The sequence below is a fragment of the Phyllostomus hastatus genome, unplaced genomic scaffold (genome assembly GCF_019186645.2).
Source record: "Phyllostomus hastatus isolate PE091 unplaced genomic scaffold, TTU_PhHast_1.1 phas_scaffold_93, whole genome shotgun sequence".
Taxonomy (NCBI): domain Eukaryota; kingdom Metazoa; phylum Chordata; class Mammalia; order Chiroptera; family Phyllostomidae; genus Phyllostomus; species Phyllostomus hastatus.
In genome coordinates, this window is record NW_025334042.1 from 39,445,269 (window position 1) to 39,468,368 (window position 23,100).

At 36.7% G+C, this 23,100-nt stretch overlaps 1 protein-coding gene across 1 annotated transcript in view; it reads left to right on the forward strand.

The window, feature by feature from the left end:
• The window catches only part of SLCO1A2 (solute carrier organic anion transporter family member 1A2), a 70,033-nt gene that overhangs the window by 7,945 nt on the left and 38,988 nt on the right, over nt 1–23,100 (forward strand). Inside the window, exon 2 of the mRNA XM_045828953.1 lies at nt 21,925–21,980. The gene's annotated coding sequence lies outside the window, so the exon portion shown is untranslated. The remainder of the gene's footprint in view (nt 1–21,924; nt 21,981–23,100) is intronic.

The window sequence follows — 23,100 nt, forward strand, 5'->3', positions numbered from 1 at the left end:
TCTTTGAACTTTTTTCCATATTGTTTTGAGCCCACTTGTGTTTCCTACCTTTATCTTTCTCCTTCCTTCCTTCCTTCCTTCCTTCCTTCCTTCCTTCCTTTCTTTCTTTCTTCCTTTCGTTTATTTGCTATTAATAACAAAAGTACCCACTGTTATACTAGATCATTCTTTTGTTTGTGCACAATTACTGTGGATATAATGGCTACCACTGATTGAATACCAAAGATGTGTCAGGTACTTGGCAAATATTACTCCTATTCTTCAATAAATTAATGCATTTAATAAACCTTACAATTATCTGTTTACAAGGGGGACAATTAAATCATAACTTTATATTAACATTTACTCATTTTTATTTGTTTGTTACTCATAAAATACATTTATTTACACAGTATTTATTGAGTACCTGTCATGTGGAAATAATGGGTTTAAATATTGTGGGATTACAGAGATGACTCATATACCATCATCCTCAGGTACTTCTCAGACTAGGTAAGGAAATAACAGCTGTAAATACATAACCAAAATACTAGGATCCATCAACTACTTCAAGGTATTCTCAAAACCCCAACCACTAGAATAATATCAAATACCAAAGTGAACTCAATACACATTTATTGAGTGATTGATTAAATTGTGAATAAATTGAAATCAGAAGAGTCTATATAAATTCCAAGCTGAGATGACAGGATCGTAAGAGATTCCTTGGATAATGTGGCATTTGAGAACTCCCAGAGGGTGAGAGAAGGATAATCCAAGGTAAGCAAATTGTATGGGCCAAGGTATGGAGGTGTGTGAGTGTGAAGTGTGAAATATGTAGAAAGTTGATGCACCAAAGGAAGCAGTAGCAGTGTGGATGCAAATGTGATCTGAAGTCCCACGGCAAGGACCTTAAGGGACTGGCTACTGGATGTGGGCCTCTTCACTCTGCAGAGTTTTTATTTTACTGTAAAGAAAATTTTCTTAGATGTTACAGAATGAACAAATAGAAGTCTTAATAGGAATCCAATGTGAACATCACAGCTGGATTTTGGGGGTGGCAGAATAAAGAGAAGCTACCAGCAATCTTTCAGTATTAGAAATATTTAATAAGTGTGTTAGATTTTTCAAATTTTCTCTCAGTTGAAACCTTAAAAAAACAAAATGAAACAAAGCAAAACTCTCTCATACTGGGTAAAGACTGTTATTCTCAACATCAAACAAGTTCTTTATATATTGAAAAAATATTTTTATCCTATTATTCTTTTACCTGACTTGTTTGTTCAGTGCCAAGAAAAACTGAGCTGAAGGGGTCTTACGTAAAATGAACCACAGGACACAGTGGGAGTAGAATAAAAATATTTGTGTTTGGGGATAATGTAGAGAAATTGTCTGGACTTTGGAACCTGATAAACCTGGGCTCTATTCTTGGGAAAGCACTTATTAACTGTGATCTTGGACAAGTCAGCTCATTCTCTTTTAAAGAGGTTGGCTCTTTATTTTGAAATATGTGGCTGTTTGAGAAAGCAAAAAAAAATCCCTGTCATTCTTATCTATTTTTACAAAATTAATTTTTTTTATATTTAGCTCATGTTTTACTCCTTAGTTTCTATCAGTAAATGGTATACATGCCTCATAGGATTTTGTGAAAATTAATATATATATGTGTATGTGTGTATGTGTGTATATGTATATATGGATGCATACATAAAATGTGTGTAGGTGGTACTCAGAAAATAGTGACTTTTTTCTGCTAATTCTACCCTCATTTTTTGTTTTCCTCAGATTGTTTGTGATTTAGTTTTATCTAGCTGTGTAAAAAAGATGAGAGACTTTACAAGTCCATTAGGTGGTGAAGTGGTGCCCAGTGGCCAAGAGTACAGCTCTGGTACACACCACCCCACAAAGCTAGAATGCAAATTCTATGAGGATGGGGGATTTTGTCTGTCTAATTCATTGAGTCACCCCAACCATTTTGAACAGTGTCTGTTCTATAGTAAGTGCTCAGCAAACCTATGCAAAGATGAGGGGTGGTAGACGCCATTGAGTGAGCATGTGCACTGAGTGGCTGTTTCATTCAAAATGACTGAGCAAGTAGAACAACAAATCTGCATCAAATCGTGTGATAAGCTTGAACATTCCTCCATGGAAATTATCTGGATGATTCAGAAGGCTGCAGGTATAGGCAACTGGTGATTGGCAGCTTCATTACCACAATATGCCCACTCATGCATTACATCTTCTTCAGATTTTTTTGGTGAAACATCAAATCACCCAGGTAACTCAGCCCTCCTACAACCCAGATTTGGCACCCTGTGACTTCTGGCTTTTCCCCAAACTAAAATAACCTCTGAAAGGGTAGAGATTTCAGACTGTCAATGAGATTCAGGAAAATATGATGGAGCAACCATTGGCCATTGGGAGAACTGTGTGAGGTCCCAAGGTGCCTACTTTGAAGGGGACTGAGGCATCATTGTCCTATGTACATTATTTCTTGTATCTTGTATCTTCTTCAGTAAATGTCTCTATTTTTCATAGTACATGGTTGGATACCTCCCAGACAAACCTCATATGTATTGAGAAATGGTCACCACAATATATCTAGTTGAAATCCATTACCACACATGGTTATAAATGTTTTTTTCTTGTGATGAGAACTTTTAAGGTCTACTCTAATAACAATTTCAGTATACAATACAGTATTGTTAACTACAGTCATTATACTGTACCTTACATACCCAGGACTTAGTACTTTTAAAACTGGAAATAATAATATTTCCTTCATATTGTTTATGAGGATTAACTCAGATAATACATATAAATGATCTTAAAATAGCATCTCACATATAGTGCACATGCCATAAACATAGCTTTAAATTGAAAGCAGCAGGCACTTAACAATGAATAAATATCAATTAAATCACACCAAAAACTAGCTGAGGTGGATGAACAGATAGGGACATTCAGATGTAAAATAAAGTATCTGCCATCAAAACACATTAAATTCTCCCTCAAGTACTTTCCTTACCTCTGTAATGGGCAGGTACCCCCCCCTTTACAAAGTGTGGCCCATTGCCATTCTGCTGTGGCCTGGTGGCCCTTGTGGGAATTGCTTTGTGGGGAGAAAGAGGAGGCATCTCCTACAAATGTAAAGAGAAGGGGGCAACATTTATTGCTGGGCAGATTTGTAGCCAAAATCCTAGCTATTTTCTTCACCGACATGATTTCTTTTTATCTTCACAGCCAATCTGTGAATGATTTATTATTCTTTTCATGTCACATGTGGGGACACAGAAGTTCAGAGTACCTTGATCACAGTCACCGAAGCCCACTTCAAGGCTGCACAGCCTTCCTACCACGAAGCACTAACGGGGGAGGAGGTGTGCTCATCAGCTCTCCCCAGCCCTTGCGAATGATTGCAAATCTCCCATCTTCAGCTGCACGGTGTCCAGTGTAGCAAAATAGTGATTTACTCTTTTGAGAAAGAAAAGGGTTTTACACCACCTCTGCAAAGAGAAATGTACATTTCTAATTTTTTTCCAAGGCATCCAAAAACTTCAGATCAATGATACATCAAAATTCAAATCTCTGGTCCATACTATAGTTTATTTTTTTCACCTCATAAGCATTTCTTCACTGTCATCTTGAAGAAATAGCAAATTTGAAATAAGCAGATTTGACACTTCCTACATAACAAACAAGAGCTGAAAAAGTTGACTGCACGTTTTAAAGAATCTGTCAGCATAGATGTAATGAGTATTTTGCACCACTAGTAAGATGTCCAAGGAGCCTTGGAAGCACCCTGGAATTTTATACTGGACCTTGGAACCAGTGGTTTATTAGCAGCAGGAAAAATGACATTGTTGGGTATAAGTAGAAACTACTTTAAATAATTATCAGGTAAGCAGCAGTAAGATTTTGTAAATATTGAAAATCACATACTGATATTTCCCCCAAACTGTACCATATAGTCTTTCATAGAATCATAATAGATTCTTTGTATTATTTAACTAAAGAATAATGCCTGGTCCTACTCAGCACAAAAGGCTTGTGATCTGCCTGGAACCTGTAAAGCATATATTTGTGTTCAAACATCACCTGATCTTTTTACAGAATCCTAACCGTAGGTGCTTAGATACTGGAGTGAAGCAGCCAGTGTGCAGAAAAATCTTGGAGTTCCCAGAGCAAAAAATCAGCTTCTATATAAATAACAGCTACCCTATAATTTAATTTTTAGGAAATTATTGAGAATTATCTTAACTCCAGACAATGTAGTCTGACAGTTTATATCCTTAAAGATATTCATTATAAGCCAAATGATATGGCTATTTTACTAATTCACATTACAGAAAAAAGCATTTGGTTGTTAGGATGTAAAATATTAGCCTCTATTTGACTTCTAAATTGACAAATTTACTTAGCACAAATACTTAAACCGTTTTGCTCCTGATTGACAGCAACTCTTAATATTAATTATCAAGAAATGTTTGAACATCATGAATGGATTCACATCTTTGTGTCTGTTTCTTCTGTTGGGAAGGCCAAATGACTATGACTCAATATTTTCTTTGATACCTAATACTGCACTCTCAATAAATGTTTCAAAGCAGACACATTTCAGCCAGCATAAATATTTTCCAAATAATACAGATTAAAGAGCAGCATTAAGAAGAATGACCAATGCATATTACTCTGTTTTCATAAAAGTGGTCATAAATTAAATAATTTTCAAAGTTTATGAATAGGTATAGATTTAAATATTCTTTATGAAATTTGGTTATGAAATTCAATGTATAGTCTAAATCAATAATAAGGGGAAAGGAGAGTATGTAGTATATTGCACATTTTTCAAATGAAAAAGCATTTCACTTGCAATAAATTGAGAAATACGGCTATTTGCTCCTGTCCCATTCCACCAGAAAACCCTATTTTAAAAATGGAATTTATTAAATCTCTGTAATTTGTTTAATAAAATTTTTAAATTTTATTTCTATAATTATTTTGTGAAATGTAAATATTTAATTGTGTAATACCATGTTTAGTTTATTGGGAGGTGGAATTCATTTCCAGAAGGGTTTAGTAACTCAAATCAAGGCAAGAAAAATGTAATTAGTATGTTCTAGTATAATGAAAATGTACATGGCAAAACATCCCTAAGATAAACCATCAGATGCTTGCTTCTTCCATAATGTGGATAATATGTGTAGATGGCACACTTGCTTAATCCATTGTCAACCAAAGATGCTGGTAGTAAGTGTCATTTTCAGAAGATAAGAACTGTTAAGCTCTAAGTCAGCACAACATCAAAGTTCAAAGAAGAGAACTGCTCCAGTAGCCTAACTTTCTCTAGGTTATAAATAAGCTTAAGCTGTTTGATCATGAATTAAGAAATTTGTGGAATAAAAGATGATTAAATCCTAATCTCTGCCCTTTAAAACCTAACAATGTTAAGAAATGCCTCAGTTACACAACTAACACAGAGATAGTATAACCATATAGTATTTTTACTACAAATAAAACAGTAGTAATATAATACTCTGATTTCACATGAATCTAAAAGATATACTCAAAGAGTGGTGAGAGATTAGTGCATAGAAAACTCATAATCAGTAGGACGATGATGAAAGATTCTTGACTTTGTCATTAAAAATTTTTGGAAGGCTGCACTCTAGACAGTTGTTCAATTTGGAGGGAACGAAGGGAAGAGACAGACAGTGTAAAAGAAAGAAAAAACAATTGTGATTACATCAGCTAAATAGAAACAACCAAAACAACCAAAAAGGTTGGCCAAACATTGGTATATGAAGAGAAATGATGCACATTAAAGCTGGAAAAGAGGACTAGGGTTAATTTATACAGGGAATTGAGTGTCAAGCTAAAGAATTTAAAGTATTTCTGTAAGTTAAAACATGCCCTTCAAAAATTCTGCCTAAAAGACTGATGTAGTAAGAAATGTGTGTCTGGAAATGTGTATAGAATGGCAGAAAATTCTGTAGTTTTGGAGGACTATTGACAGGCTGTTGTAGGGGTCCTGGCTTGCAGTAAAAAGGGCTGAAGTTGCATTATTAGGAATGGGAGGAGAGAGGAGAGACATTAATAACAAAAAGGTTTTAAGTAGTAATACGTTCTGGTAACTGATTTGAGTATGTGAGCAAGGAGTCTGAGTGATTGAGGATAATTCCAAGATTTCAAGATTAAATTACAGATGGAAGAATGGTTGTGTTGTTATTACATGGATTGCAGTCATCAGGAGAAGTAGGAACGTTCTCTGTGAAGTCACCAAGGGATCCAGTCTGATGGAGGTCTCCTTCAGGACCTTCTGCAGCAGATGAACAGGAAAAATTACAAATATTTTCACACAGGCTTTTTACCTACTGTGTCAGCCTGGAAGTGGCACACATTTCTACTACTATGTAGCCACAATTAGCCACATGCCCCACCAGAAAACAAGAGGACTGAGAACTAGAATTTTTGTATGCTCAGCTAAGAGAAAATATTGGTGAGCACTACTAATGCCTATATAGTTGCAATGAGTGTAAGCTGAATCTTTCCACAGTTTTAGGCAGTGTGTATGTGAAAGGGAAAATAATGGGTAGATAAGAATAATTTATATGACAAGGTCACCCTGTACTCAGCCAAAGGCTCTTTGGACTCAAAAGAGCCAAAATATACTTATAACCAAAAGATATTCTTTAAGCATAATATTACCAGGTAATGATATTTAGGATTCAGAAGGTAAGCAGTGTTTTGCATACTACTCTCTTAAAATGCTCAAGGGAATTTCCAGAAGTCTTAGATGTGGTCTTTGTTCTGATTACATGTTGCAACATGGAAACTAGAGAAGTCATTTGTATTTCTAACTGTGCAATAGAATATAATTTGTAACATGTATATAAGTACTGGTGCTTATGATTTCATGCACCATAGGCACAACAGGAAAGACTGGGATAAATTTAGTCATCAAATGTTACTGTTGATATCTCCAGTTACATCAGTGAAGTTACACTCATTAATCTCACAAGTAATTACAAGGAACCATGGAAAGAACTGGACAAACTCCATAGCAGTAAGACATTACCAACTTTTATATGTTTAGATTTCTACTGGCATACAAATGCAACTAAGAAAATAATACTGAACTTGTTTAGATGTTTAACTTTGATAAAAATTTAATAAATAAACTTGAGAATAACACCTACTATTAATATCTGTTTCATCTATGTAATAACCTCTTTCCTGCTTAGAAGTCCCTCAGTTAGAATGTTATACAGACACCCTAACTGCATTTTACTCTTTAGCAATGGAGGCTGTTAAGTTACTATACATAATTTTTCTGGTGTTATTTTGGGTCATTGTGTGCTACTCTATACAACATCCTTGAATGTCATATGCCTTCATTAAAAGTTTGTTAACTCTTGAAAGATAGATCGGAGAGTTAATGCAGATGTGATACACAATAAAGTTTTATTTAAACAATTGTCAAAAATTTTTAAACAAGAGTTTTAGAGACTATAATTTAATTGCACCTTACTCAGTATAAAATATTGGGCTAAATAACAGTAGGGCTGATAGTTGAACATCACAACAAGATATTAATGAATTTATTTATTTCCATATATATGATTCATGACACAAAATCCTTATAAATATTATCTCCTGTATCTATACACACACATAACACCAACTCCATAATTTGTCAACCTAAGGCACAGTTCATAAAGGGAAATTTTACATTATAAATCAGGTCAATGAGTCAGATTCTCACTAACATTGAGATGCTGTTTTCCATTTTAAAAAAATACAAGTCAAGTGCCTTTAGAAATGGCATTATACAACATGTTAGCAGTTTATGTGAGTTCATGTTATTTCCAAAGATGCCTAACTCACAGTCAGAGTAAAGTAGATACCTGTAAAAATCTGACTGAAAGCAAAACATTCCATTTCATGTCCAATAATGAAGCTTCTTTCCAAAAAAAGGCACATTACACACATAATCTCCTCAGTAAATATACAATTAGCTTAGCAAAGAAAATGTTGCCAAGCAATGTATAGTTTCCAGAAATCTGTGGCCATTTAACTGTAGATATGACTAACAGGAACACAAATTGCTTTTGCAATATCCTGCATAAGAATATGACTGTGGTTAATAAAATTATATAAGTGTCAGGTGTACAATTCCATAATACATCATCTATATATTGTATTGAGTGTTCACCACCCCAAGTCAAGTCTCCTTCCATCATTCCAATGAATTCAATAAAATTTTTAAAATTTAAAAAAAGCCTTAAAAAAGAATATGACTGAACACTACTTAAACAGAATAAAGGGCACATAAAATTTTGAAATGCTCGCTGATGATGACAATTACTAATAAAACTGCTGCAAATATTCTTGTGTAAGTCTGTGTTGACATAGGTTTTTCTTTTCTTTTGCTTAAATATATGGGAGAGAGCTAGGATGCCCATGAATTTCTGTCAGTGAGATGCTACAAAGCTAATTGGAGGATATATGCATGGGCATGGTTTGCCAATGGTGCATTTCACTGTACGTTTATTGGGTAGGACCGAGACCTCTGACTTGAGAGACTCCCAATTAGTGTTCCCCACCCAGGGGGCTTCCAGTCCCCGCCCCCCCCCAAAAAAAGTCTTCAAGACCTTTCTCAAGGAATGAGTGTTCCTGGTTGACAGTAAATAAAGTTGAGAAGTTTAGAATTTAACTAATTTTTCCTGTTTTTAATTTATTTTATTTATATTCTTTCCTTTGTGGTAATTGATTTTCATAGACCCAGAATCTCTCCTGTTTCATTTATCCAGAGATTAAATTGCTGTGGGAGTAAGGGGCACTGGTTACCTAGATGCACTCACTTGTCAGCAATGTCCCTAAAGGGGTGTCCACGCAGATCTGAAGCTGCTTGGTGCAGCACCCTGCTCTCCATTAAGTCTGACAACATCGGATGCTGGGATTAAGCAAACCTCTGGGAAAGAGCCAAGTTGTCCCCAGGAGATTTTTGAATATGAGTTATATAGGAAGAGAGAGCAATCATATAATAGATCCATTAGTGCAATCCCATATTCTCTCCCACCAAAGCCACCAAGCTTTGACTCTGTGGTGGTGGTGGTGTTTTCTTTTTTATCCCTGGGCAACATCACGAAAGTATAGAAAGGCACTGTGAGTGTTCCATGTATTAGAAGCCTTAGGACTAACCCTTTTTCCCCTATATTACTGTCCATCTTGGTTCAGAAGGTCATTAGTTCTTTGAAATTTTGTTTATTTTTGTTTTGTTTTTTATTTAGGGACACTTTATAAATAATTTTACTTTCTATTGTTTATATTTGAGTTTTATTGCAATGTAATCTAATGCTAAGTGACTTGCATTCTAAATAGCTATGTGATAAAATTCAGTGGCTCCAAATAGTCATTTCTTTTGGGTATGAATGCTCTGGTTGTATTTAATTGTAAAGGTGGGTTTTAAGTGATAATATTTGTAGAAAAATTCAATTAAGATTTGATTGTTTAAATAGATCTTATAATAATTTAAGAGCGATATCCTGTGATTATGTTGTAGCCCTGACCAGAGACATAACATACAAAAGGTTGAAATTGTGTGGGAGAATTGAACTTTTTTGGTTTTACTATTTTTTGCTGGTCTAATAAGCTTGAGGTTGATTGAGAGAGAAAATAACCAATTTTAATACATACATATGTATGGAAATCCTGCATACATGAGACAGCAAGACACCCACATGCAGGAGAGGTTCAGAGATCAAGGTACATAAGACATCCTGAGCCAGGAATGAGGTAGGGGCCTGGGGACTTCAAAGGTTCATTGCAGGATGATAAGAAGAGCAAATGCTTGATAAATAGAAGTCACTCTGCCCCGTAGAGAAGTCAACAGAGGTTATCTTTGATGATAGTGTCTTATTATGGGCAAGGCTCCTCATATGAGCTTTTCTAAGTAGTCAAGAGAGGGGCAGAAGTTCCCCTTGAGCACACAGCTGAGGCTGCCTTGAGTTCAAAACAATCTGCATACTGCAGAAAAGCACATCTTGGGGTGGCTTGTTCTGAGCCCCTACAAAATCTAGGTATTTTACATCTACTGTAAAAATTTAATAACTTAGGCCAGAAGTTTCTTTAAAGATTAAAGGCTTCCTTTTAAGTGTAAATTGATTGGCTGAAAAAATGGCCAAACTCACTGAAGTTTTTGCCTATATCTATTTATATTTCCTCCACCCCATGTTCCCATGAAATAGTCAACTAACCAGTGAAGCAACTAAACACAGAGTACAACAAGGAAGAGTATTTTTATTTTAATGGGGTCAAGCCTGAAATCACAGGTGAGCTGTTAGTAAGACCTGGCTCCCCCATGGACTTCTAGGGGGATGGGTTAAGAGGGGCAAGATTGTTTGTCATGGTGACTAAGGGAGTGAGGATCGTGGTCGAGGTCACAGTCTCTATTGTTTGGCTGGGCTAGGGTGATTACACTGCATCTGGTCCTGACGTCAGCCATGGTGTCACTCTGTCTGGTTTTGCAAGGGTGTTGTCAGTGGGGTTGGTTTCACCTTTCTGGGTCTAGAGCTCAAACACAACTGAGGCCTAGATGCTATCTCTGGCTGAAACTCTCTGTTTCTGTGGTCAGCATAATTGTTCCTAAGAATATGGTGCTGCCTACAACCTCATTAACCTGAAGGCTTAGTGATTAAAGGGGTGGCTGTTCAAGGAAGAGGAGGTGAGTGCGTCAGTGTGCTCCTAGGCCAGATAAGGCCAGTCTGAACCAAAAGGAAAGAAGGAAAAAAAGATGAGATTAAATAAAGGAAGGTTCTGCATGGTTACAATAACCTTTATTTTTTTCTTTGTTGTTGCTCTAAATTTTAACTTCTTAATATAGATATTTTTCCTCTAGTTTTATGTTTAGAAAGGCCTTTTCTTCATTGCAACTGATAGTCACAAAAAATTTCTTCTAGAATGTACTGAAAATTTATTTTTTATTTTTTAAATTTATTTATTTTTAGAGAAAGGTGAAGGGAGGGAGAGAGAGAGGGAGAGAAACATCAATGTGTGGTTGCCTCTCACATGCCTCTCACTAAGGACTCGCCATGCAACCCAAGCATGTGCCCTGACTGGGAATCAAACTGGTGACCTTTTGATATGCAGACTGGCACTCAATCCACTGAGCCACACCAGCCCTGGCTAATTTTTTGTCTTATAATAATCAAATATGTCAAAGATATTTGTGGCTTGATACAAGATTCAAAGAGCTTTGAGAGTGAGGGTAGGGGATCGTATGTGTAAATTACTACTGGCAGTCTAAAGGCATGTTATAGTAAAGTGAGACCAGCCATTCATTTAGTCATATTTGATTTGGGTGAAATCTACTGAATCCACATTACTATGTACTGCCTAGAGGCATGTATGCATTACACATTCAAAACATAGTTTAATTCAAAACCAGTGATTGCAGGTGTAAAAATAAAGTAAAACCATAGTACTGGGCCACAGGGAAACAAATAATGTTGAGACATATGCACATGAAACAATAAATGTGCCTGATCAGCTATAGTACATGCTAGTGGTGAAGTACAGACAATTATTGCAAAGGAGTTAGAAAAGCTAATGAAATGGTCTCAGGCTACTGCTTGGCCCCAATACCTGAATCACTGCTCTGTACCCTGTAGGTACCAAATAAATCGTACTTGGGGAAGTAGATCAATTTTGGCTAATTTATATGCCATTGACAATAGAGTTTTAAGCAAATTTTCTTTAACATTTTTTTTCCACTTTGAACATTTTTTTCCCACTTTCTTTCCCATTGAAGTGACCCAAAGAATAAAAACTCCTCTGTATCTTAAAACATATTTCATCTTTTGAAATGGTACAGTATTTACAGATGAGCTATGAATAATGCATTTTTCCTGTAGTTTGAAATAAGCCTGAACTTGGGACCAGTCATATTACTAAGGGCTTCATACAAGGAGTGATGCAAATGCTCTACCTTACATAGGGATGTACACTGCCAATGCACATAACATGCAAATAGAGCTACTATTAATGACCCAATGGCATGTGTATGGCTTACTAGCTCATCTAGTTTCAAAATGGAATGCATTGGAAAATGTGGTATTTTTTTCATCGTGGAGTACAGCCTTGGTCATACATAGTTTTGCAAATTCAGGATATATACATTGTCTAGTGATGCAGGAGTCTGGGTCACAAAACAGGCCAAATTCCAGTCAAGGGGAAAATTTTCTTGGAATCTGTAACTAGGTATTTATTACTGCTAGGAAGATGGCTACGCCTGCAGCTTTTGTTGAAGTAGAGATAAAAGATAGGCCTTGTTCTACCAATGTTTTCTTTTGTGGATCATAGCTTACAAAGTCACATAGTTGGAAGTTATGGTTTGATATCTATTATATATATATATATATATATATATATATATATATATATATATATATATTTTAAAAATAAGAATATATTCAATGAATGTATTTATCCTTATAATACTACCCTTAAAATTCCATTGTGTAGGCAACAATTTATTCTAACCCAGTTGGAAGGAAAGAGTTAATAGGCAACCTACAGAGTCTTAATTAATTCTCTTTATATATTCTCCATTCATTTTAAACAAAAAATATGGCAGTAAATTACATCTATTAGATATTCTGTTAATCAAGAACCTTTTTGCCATTGTACGATGAACTTGGAGACAGGCACATTTCCACAAACTCATGATTACGATCTGGTGAATAATAAAAGTTAAATGTTATCTAGTTATGTAAACCAGTGATTGATGAATCATACCTAGTGATGTTTTGTAAAGAACTTGAGAAAAATGAAGTCTTTGAGCTACAGCCAACATACATCACATTTTTTCAAGTTGTGTTAATCAAAGCCCTCTGTGTAACAGAACTAGTTTGCAGACACCTTAGATAATTAGACACATTCAAAAGCATTTCAGTTCATGTTTTAACACATGTCTATCCTGAATGATAATATCAGTAAGGGAGCTGCTTTAAAAATGGTTCAGCTAATGAGATAATACTTTGACTCCTTGGGATACTGATGTCAATTCTATGTAGTCCCAAGTAAAAGGCAAAATTGACAAATAGTCTACTAATTTAAGATGCAGACAACTGTTTCAATATTTCAAATGTATTTTCTAAAATTTCCATTCAGCTTTTTTTAGAGTTAAGCAATAGTTTTATGCTTCTCTTATTCACATCATTTTGAGGTGCAGATCCAACTTTTATCAGCTCCACCTTCTTCAGACACCATAGCATTAACTGGATTGCGTGGAGATGTTCTTTGTGGTTCTGCTAACTCTAACAGACAAAGCCTCTAATGCAGGTCACAGGGCCCACTCTTTTCTTCTGCAGGGTTGAGCACAAATAATGCCCCGTTTTTTAATCACAAAATCATAAGCATATAATTCTGTAATGTAACAATGTCACGCTCAAGCACACCATGTAACATTTTAGGTGAAATGTTCAAATTGAAACTATAAATTATTACACCCATATTATTATCCTACCAACCACACTCAAGCAGGCCTTACTTCTGCTGGACCCCACATTTGGCATGAACCAATCACCCCTTTGGGTTAACAGAGACAAAACTGAGGTGACTACTTCTAGGTGTTCACATTAGAGTTCACATCAAAATGCACATTTGCCTACCTGTAAACAGTTGGAAAATAAGGTGTGTGTGTCTGTGTGTATTAGGTTTAGGAGTACAGAGCAGAGCTGGAGAGAGACTGGAAGAGCACAGGGGAGACAATTGCTGTTGTGGGGGACAGGCAGATGATGGCTTGCTCCTGCAAGTGTCTGATATGTGACCGTAAATTAATCTCTTAATGATTTTTTTTCAGTTATCCCATCTGTGACATAATGGAATCATCCGACCCATCCCTGTCTTTTCACACACAGAGAAAACATCAGGTTAGAAGCAGGAGGGGACAAAGTGAGGAAGGACCCAAAGGAGAAGCGATCATTGGGCATTTAGTCTCACTCATTACCAACTGCCCCTCTTACAATCTCAACCATTACTCCTACATGCCCGTGGTGGAAATGCAGGGCTTTTTAAAGGAGCCCAGCTGATTTCATGCTAGACCTTTGCTCTTCTGCTCTCCTGTTTGGAATGCCTTCTCCCCTCACTTTATCTGTCTGAACTCTTCCTTTCAAGTTCAACTTCATCGCTGCTTAATTCACGAAACCTTCTCTGATTCCCTAAGTCAAAAGTGATCTTTTCCTTCCTTAATAATTGTAACTTATTTTTTGAGTACCTTTTATCCCGTCATGATGCTGAAATTACTGCACATATTAACCAATTTGTTTTCTGCTGACAAACACGCCTTTCCCAGGGATAATGTGGTAGTCCTTTCACATATAGTATCTTAATTTCTTCTTACCCCCAAATGTCTTCAGATTTCTATTAACTTTACTCTGTCTAATATAATCCACATCCTTCCTCTCACAAAGAATATCCACATGAGCGTATAAAGACTTGTACAAATGTATGTAGCAAAACTCTCTAATAAGCAGGAAAGTGTTAAATAGCAAAACCATCCATTGCTGTCTCTGGGGTGTGTGTTTAACAGTGGTAGGAAGAATTATAACAAACTCCATGTTTTTGCCCAATGGAGGAAGAATGTTTGTCCTGGATTGAATCTAGAGGCTGAACTTCTAGCAAAAAGCAAATAAGAAAGTACAAAAATATTGCAAAACAAAACAAAGACAATACATACAAAAACAAAAAACAAAACAATGACAACAAAAAAGTACAATAAAGACTTTTCTATTGCTTCAGCTTAGTAGAGAATACAGAAGCAATGAACTAGAAGGCAGAGTGCTGAGAACAGATAAACTTGAGCAAGTCACAAGGCAGTTGCCAATAGAGACACCCATTTCATCATCCTTAGTTAATCATGAGAATAGTGGCAAGTTATGTAATATGAAACTGAAAGAAAAACAAATGAACAAACAAACAAAAAAACAAATAAAACCTCATAAACACAGACGACAGTATGGTGGTTCCATAATCAAACACAAGTCCAGTGGTCTGTCTCAACAAAAGCCAAACTCATGAGTCAGGTGCTGGTGACAAGGAGAGTGGTTTATTCAAGTGCCAGCCACCTGAGAAGATGGAGGACTCTTGTCTCAAAGCCCATCTTAGCATCTCAGTGCAGGAAGAGGTTTTCATAAGGAGGGAGAGGGGAAGCAGACCAAAGAAACCAAGGGGAAGAGATTGAAAAGTTCTCTGTGTGCAGACTGGCACAGCCCATTCAGATACAAACCTCAAAACTGCTCCAGCGACGGTCTGGTGTGTGCTATCTGGGTTTCACCGTTTCAGGTCAGCACGTCTCTCAGAGCTGGGATGACTAAAGGTTGGAGTTGGTATCTTTTGGAGTTAGTTCTTACGATTCTTACACAAACATGCTGTTTGTCTACAAGCTACATATTAGTCAGCATTTACAAGAACAGTGTCAAAAGAACGTTGGGGTGGATTACATTTGCCACTGTTATGGTTACAGGAAGGAACAGGGTGCTGGGAGAGTAGTAAAGGGTGAAGGGAGTCAAATATATGGTAATGGAAGGTGACTGGACTTTGGGGAATGGGCACATAATGCAATATTCAGATCACGAATCATAAAAATGTCCACTTAAAACCTGTATAATCTTATGAACCAGGTATCACCCCAATATATTTCATAAAAATTTTAGTTTTACTTTAAGTTAGCAAACTAAAAAGGGCATGACTTTGAGACACATCCAAAAATAACATGACATCATATTAAGAGTCAAATACATTGGAGAAAAATGAAAATTCTTGGTATAAGAACCCATGATAAGAAATTATCTGAAGTTGATGAGAGAGGAAAAAATGTTTTCTACGGGGAAAAAATAATGATTATTTCAGTACTGATCAGTGTTGGTCATAGTAGGAGATGGTGTTGGATTGAAATTGAAGGTGTCAGTATCAGCCTGTGTTTAATGTCGACACACTTACCTATACCTATATAATTCATTTATATTTGTAAATACATATATTTCCTGTATTTCCTGGGTGTTTGTATATCTCTGTCTTTATCTTAGTTTCTAAATATTATTTACCACTAAAGGAACCAAGATTTTCTTGAAGAAGAAGAGCTATGCCACAGAAAGTGAAATATGAGCCTACGATATATTCAGGATCCAGAAATTAAGGAACTGCCCAAACAATGATGGGGATGGAGCAAAGGAATCAGGAACCAGTTTTAAGGGGCTTCTACTAGAACCTATTAGAATATAGAAACCAGCTTATAGGGGCTTCTATTGAAAAAATTGGGCATGAATATAAATAATGAAGGCAATAGGTTAAAACCCATTGAATAGAATGAAAACTCTTGAGTCCACACTGGAATAAATGACTAATAAATATTGAAAGAGAAATGGAAGCTCTTGTAGTAGTAATACCAACCAATAACATGAATAATGGAATCAGAAAATCATCAATGAATTTATAATTAATGAGAATTAAATCAGATGAGAAACAGAGTATTTATATAGTCTCAAAGTATCTCCACAGGAATTACTTATTAATTACAAAGGGCAAAATAATAACTATACTGAAAAAAACTGGCAGATGTACTTTAACCATTGACTGAAGCTAACATTTTTGTGTTGGGGGGTCCTGGGGACGATTATAGGAGTTGGGGTGCAGAGTGATAACTCCACAGACAGGTTGGCTGGTGAACGTGATGCCCCGTGTGCCTGGCTGGCGTGAGAGTCTCAGAGTCCCGGTTGTCTGGCTCGGGACATTCACGCGGAGTTGGCAGAATTACTGGACTCAGCTATGGGTTGCCCAGCGCTCCTTCCTGCCTCTTTCTGGGCAGGCAGAGGATGGCAGGGTGCAGAAAGCAGGTGGCTGCTGGCATTTTACACCAGGGTCGTTCCCACCCCACCCCACCCCGGGAATAGGGAAGTTGCGCAGAGGGGTTAATAGGCTTCCTTCCTGTCATCAGTTGACTTCTGATGACCAGGGTCAGGGTGTTTGCTTTCCCGCCTTGAATTTCTGCCCTGTGCTTTCCAGACTCCCAGTTTTTTCTTAATGAAAAAGGAGGAGTGGACAGACTGAAATATTGGAAAGAACCTGACATCCTATGTCGCAAGATATCATGGACTGAGGAGGAGGACATAATATCACTTCAGTGGTATTCCTGGCGAAAGTGTGTGGCCAAAACCTACCAATTATGAAGAGGCTTCAGACAAACTCATGCTGAGAGATATTTTACAAAACAACTCATTTTTATAGTCTTAAAGAATTTAAGGTCCAGAAATATAAACAAATGAGCAACAAAAAAAAAAAGGAAAGAAAAGAGAAAATGAAAAATCTAAGTGACTGTTCCTGATCAAAATAAACTAAACAGATACAATTAAATACAATGCATGGTGGTGGATTGGATCCTGGGCCATTTAAATAAAAAAGTTATAAGACATTATTAGGACAATTGTTACAATTTCAATACAGACTATGGATTAGATAATAATATTGAACTAATGTTATATTCTCAGACTTTGATGATTATATTCTGCTTATACAGTATAATATATTGTTTTTAGAAAATACACACAGAGATAATTAGTCATATTTAAAGGATCACAGTATCTCCATTTTACTCTGGTCAGACCCTGTATCTGTAAGGTCCACAATGAGGAAGCAACCAACTGGATGTTTGAAAACTTTGAAAAAATGTTACATTGATGCTGACATGTACTATGCAGTTAGGCCTACAATGGTTGGGTCAACACTTTTTTTCCTTGTCATTATTCCATAAACAATACAGTGTAACAACTATTTATATAACATTTATATATATTAGGTTGTATAAGTAATCTAGAGATGATTTAAATTCTATGGGACAATGTGCTTAGGTTTTATGAAAATACTATGCCATTTTATATAAAGACTTTAGAAAACTAAAACTTTGGTATTCTCAGTGGAGGTTCCTGGACCCAAATTGTCATGGATAGCAGGGACCACTGAATATCCAAAGAGAATGAGAGAAGCAGAGAGAGAGAGAATGAGAGAGAGAGAGAGAGAGAGAGAGAGAGAGAGAGAACATGCACATGAGCAAATAGTGCAAAATACAACCAATTTGTGAAACTAAGTAAAGAGTACATACAAATTCTGTATTTGAAAAAATTAAAAACCAGTTGATATGATGACAGAATCTCACATCTTATTTGGTATCAGGTAAAGATTACAGTGTCCACATATGTAATGCTGAAAGCTGGCCAGTTATGAAGCTAACCTGCATTTTTTGGACTATAAGACACATCTAGGTTTTAGAGGAAAATAGGAAAAAAAATTGAAGCAAAAAATGTGGTAAAATATTTAATAACATAAGTAACATAATATTTCACCAATGTTAATGTAAACAGAACTCAACAGCAGCATTAACAACCATTATTCTTCCCAAATTTGGGAGGGTGGAGGGAGTGTGTCTTATAGTTCAAAAAATACGGCAGTTAAATCTCCTGAATCTTCTCCTACTGAGAATAAAAAGAGCATTAAGGATTGAAAGTGTACTATAATATAAATAGCTACCCTTCACTGAGTGTTGCTTGTGTGTTAGCATCACATTACATATTTATCATATATGATCTTATTTAACTTTACTCCAGCTGATTATAGTTGTGTTAGTCATTTGTTTTTCTGGTCTGGCATGCATTCTTATCCTCTGATCGTGTCTGTGTCCCGGGGGCCTGTTGCAGAGAAGTAAATTCTCCAGGCTCCCTTGCATCTGGTTTCCTGGTAGGTTGACAATGGGAGGTGTTGGTGTGAAAACAGGTTGTAGAGAGAGGAGACCCTGCGTATTTCCCCTCTCCGCTTTTAAGCAGCGCCTCCCTTTTCCTTTCTGACACACCGTTAGGAGTGGGAGTGACTTTCCACCAGTGTAAATCTCTGGGCTGTCCATCACCTGCGCAGTTTGGTTTTTTAAATTCTTTGGATACTTTTGTAATTAGGTTCCTAGAATGCTAAATTCCTCTTTGAACTACTTGTCACAGGTTCTATTTTTCCTGTCTATTTTCTTATCTGATATAAAGATAAAGACTATGTTTATTGTCTGGATAGGTAAGTGCTTGTATAAATATCACAGGACTAGTTTAAAAACAAGCTTTCAAACTAGTTGTGCCTAGTTAGATATTCCAAATGAATATCTAAACAGTTTTCATCACTTAACTCTTTCTGTTACTTGGCTAAAATTGTCTGTATTTTGACACTAACTAGCATTATCATCATTTAACCGTATGTCTCTCCCAATAGTTTGTGTTATTCATCTTTGGTTTTTAAAATTTTTTATTGCATTTTTACATTACCTTTTAGCCTCCTTATACTCCCTTCCCCCCTGCAATTGCCACACTGCTGTCCATGTCCATGAGGCCTTTCTCCTTTTTGCTCAATCCCTCCACTCCCTAACATCCCCCCTACTAGCTGTCATTCTGCTCTCCATCTATGAATCTGTCCCCATTTTCCTTCTTAGTTCCAACTACTGTGCTTGGAATGGAGTAGAGCCTTAATACTTGTGGAATGAAAATAATGATCACTGCCATTTACAGAGTGACTGTTTTATTCCAGCAACCATGCAGTATATGAGGTCTGCCCAGAAGGTATCCAGCTGTGTACTATGAAAAATAGAGACACATTTACTGAAGAAGATACAAGATACATTGCACATAGGAAATTGGTGCCTTTCAGTCCCCTTCAAAATAGGCACCTTGGGACCTCACACAATTCTCCCAATTGCCATCAGCTGTCCTGCCAACTTTCCTGAATCTCATCGATGGTCTGAAATCTCTTTTCAAAGGTGATTTTAGTTTTGGGTAAAGCCAGAAGTCTCAGGGCCCCAAATATGGGCTCTAGAGGGGCTGAGTCACCTGGGTAATTTGTTGTTTTGCCAAAAAACTGCATAAGACATAATGCATGAATGGGCACATTGTTGTGAGGAAGCTGCCACTCACCAATTCCCCACAGCTGTTGCCTTCTGAATCATGAGAATATTTTCTAGGAGGAATGTTCAGGCTTAATGCAAAATATGATGCAGATTGATTGCTCCACTGCCTCAGTCATTTTGATTGTGACAGCCACGCAGTACACATGCTCACTCAATGGTGTCTAGTATAGTGAAGTTGTCATTGCTCACGCACACACATTCCAGTCCACTCTCCTTGGCTGCCAGGTTATATCAGTATCGTGCAAAACATTCTTGTTATATTAACAATGGCTAGACTTTTTCTGGACAGACCTCATAACTCAATCTTTATACTGATCTTGCAAGATAAGCATAAAGATTCTAGTACTATTGATTTTAATTAAAAAAAAGGCTCAATGAGTTCAAACAACTCAAAACTAAAGTATAGCTAAACCCAAGCTGACTAGTCTTTAAGGTCTGACATTTTTGTTGTATCTAGCTGCCTTCCTATGTCCATTAATTAATGTGGACAATTACATAAATAAGTGGGTTGGGAAAAAAATCTAAACATTTTGGATTTTCAGTTATTTTGGGAACTTTATAAACAGATAAACTCTTCTCGATGAGAAAAAGGAACAGTTCAGTATTTGCTTGCTGTAATTAAATAAAGGAACATGTTTAGCTCCCCAAAACTATGTGTGTGCAGACATAAGGAAGAGAAAAAATTGAGATAAAATTTGAAGAACTGAAAGTTTTAGTTGCCAGTGTGAAAAAGGTGTCTACTCCCATAATTATCTGATCATTCTCTAGTAATACTTGGCATGGGCTATAACATGGATGATATCCATATCCAAGTCTAAAGACTTGGGAGGTTGAGTTTCAGTTTGCTTTTCCATGTCTTGGTCTATTGCTGTAGAAAACCGCTTGGTATGGTGTGGAAATGTAGCTCAGCACCCATGTGGAAAACCAGTGGGGAGCGAGTGGCACACAGGACCATGCCCACAGAGAAGTTTTCCCATGGGAAATTGGGCCTGCATCGTACCTAGACTGCTGTGAGACTTGCGTTTGCTAAAACACCCTCACCCTGAATTGAAGCATCAAGTGCTTACTGTAACTTCCTAAAGTCTGAGCTAAACCTCCCATGTATGGAGTGTGACCAGATCAACCACTCCCCCCCCATCTGCAACATCCTTCTCTTTGAAGTAGTTAGCAACATTCTTTCCTTTGTTATCTATAAAAGGTAATCCCCTGCAGTGAACCTGTGCATAGTAAATGAGGACTACCTTCCATGTAGTGTACCCAGAAAAGCAATAAAAGCTTGTCCAGGCAGGGACTGGGGCTCTCTTGCCCTCTCGCCCTCTCTCTCTCAGAGTGCCCATGCCGTCCCTTTTTCTCCACAGGACTTCTGTAGTCTGTGTGTGTTTGTTCTCTAGCAGCCACAATATACACGGATCCTGTAGGCCAGGATCCGCCACATATTACCAGAGTCAGAAAGTGTGTTATCTAAAGTAACAGAGTGGGTATAGTTATTGCTGGATTGCCAACAACAGCTTTTGCTTGTGCTTCTGTGTGTTTCAGCCTTTGGTTTGCATGGAGAAACTACATGCATGGTTCTATGGCTCAGTTAAGATTCTCCTTTAGTTTTCCTTATAGTGATATATTCCTGGTGCCTCCTATGAACATAGGAAGTAAAATAATACCTGTATTTATAAGGCTTATTTGGAGAATCCAATATCTTATTCTTTGATTTCTGGTGAAAATGAATTAAGAGAATTAAAATAATTTGGCAGGCATTATACAAAGAGTCACTGTTGATTCTACATCTGCTCCCTTGGCACATGCTTGCTCGGTTTGGCATTGGTTGAATTATTTCAGCTGGATACTCCCAAGAGGATGTCTTTTTCTTGCAGAGACAGGAGCCATTTGAAGTTTCTGGAAATAAAGAGTTTTCTTAAGGTAGTTGCTGTTATGACTCTCTCTCTCTTTTTTTTCCCCAGGGAAAGGATGTTCTTCTGAGTCTTCATGTATGTACTACTAGTTTTGCCATGATAACGTAAGGACTTTATTTTATTAATTCAATACTATAGTATGAAATTAAATGTATGCATTTCCCAGGTGATTTATAGCAATAAAAACCCACATCTATATACTTAACACTGGTGAAAGAGTACAAACAAGGTGATGAATTTGTTTGTAAAAAAATCTATTTTCTTGTGATTGAGATATGTTAAGGTTGTCAACCGAGGGCTGTCAAAAACCTAAGTGTTGCTGTTCAGTAGAGTTCTGGCCACACAAGATGAAAAAGTTCTAGAGATCTGTTATTAAAAAATGAGCATATAGTTAACAATTCTGTAATGTGTTTTGACTATGATATGAAAAAAATAAAACAAAACCCCAAAGTTGTGACCAGTAGACAGAAAGGAAACGCAACCATATTTTTGTGAGAAAGTGTACTGAAGAATTACTCACACTCCTTTGAATGCTGAGGAGTTAGAGAAATAAAATGCTTCTCCTCTTAATAAAGCTTCAGCAAGTAGTTTTCATTAGCAGTGATGATTGATGAGGACTTTCTGTGACGCTGTGGTCCCAGGAGCAGAAGTCACCATGTAAACAACCCTTGGCTAACAAAAGAGGATTGTTCACGTGGCTGGCTCTTGCACTTCTCAAGGAGATGGAGAAACAATGTGTGTTTTCCCTGATTTGGGGGCCAAAATGTTCAAAGCAATTGTGACATTAGCTATTGGATTTCATGAATTTTATTAAGTAAACATAATATTTTCTTCATTAATTGATTCATTTTTCTCCACTAAAATTTTTAAATGTGTCTGAAAAGCTAAAATGTTTTCACTATATAAATTGGCAGTTTAAAGAGTGTTAAATGTTAATTAAACCACATTTAATTCTTTCTAAGTGCTTTGTTTCAAATGCTAGCTGTTATCCCAATCAAAACGTTTCTTTATAAGACATCTCTCAAAAGTATAAACATTTTGTTCTGCCCCAGGATATTTTTTCATTGCTTTTAAAAAGGGATGGGGGAGAGAGAGAGAGAAACATGGATCAGTTGCCTCTTGTACCTGCGAGCAGGGATAGGACCCACAGCCTGGATATGCACTCTGGTGACACTCCAACCAACTGAACAACAATAGTCAGGGTTCAAAGTAAACATATTTTGA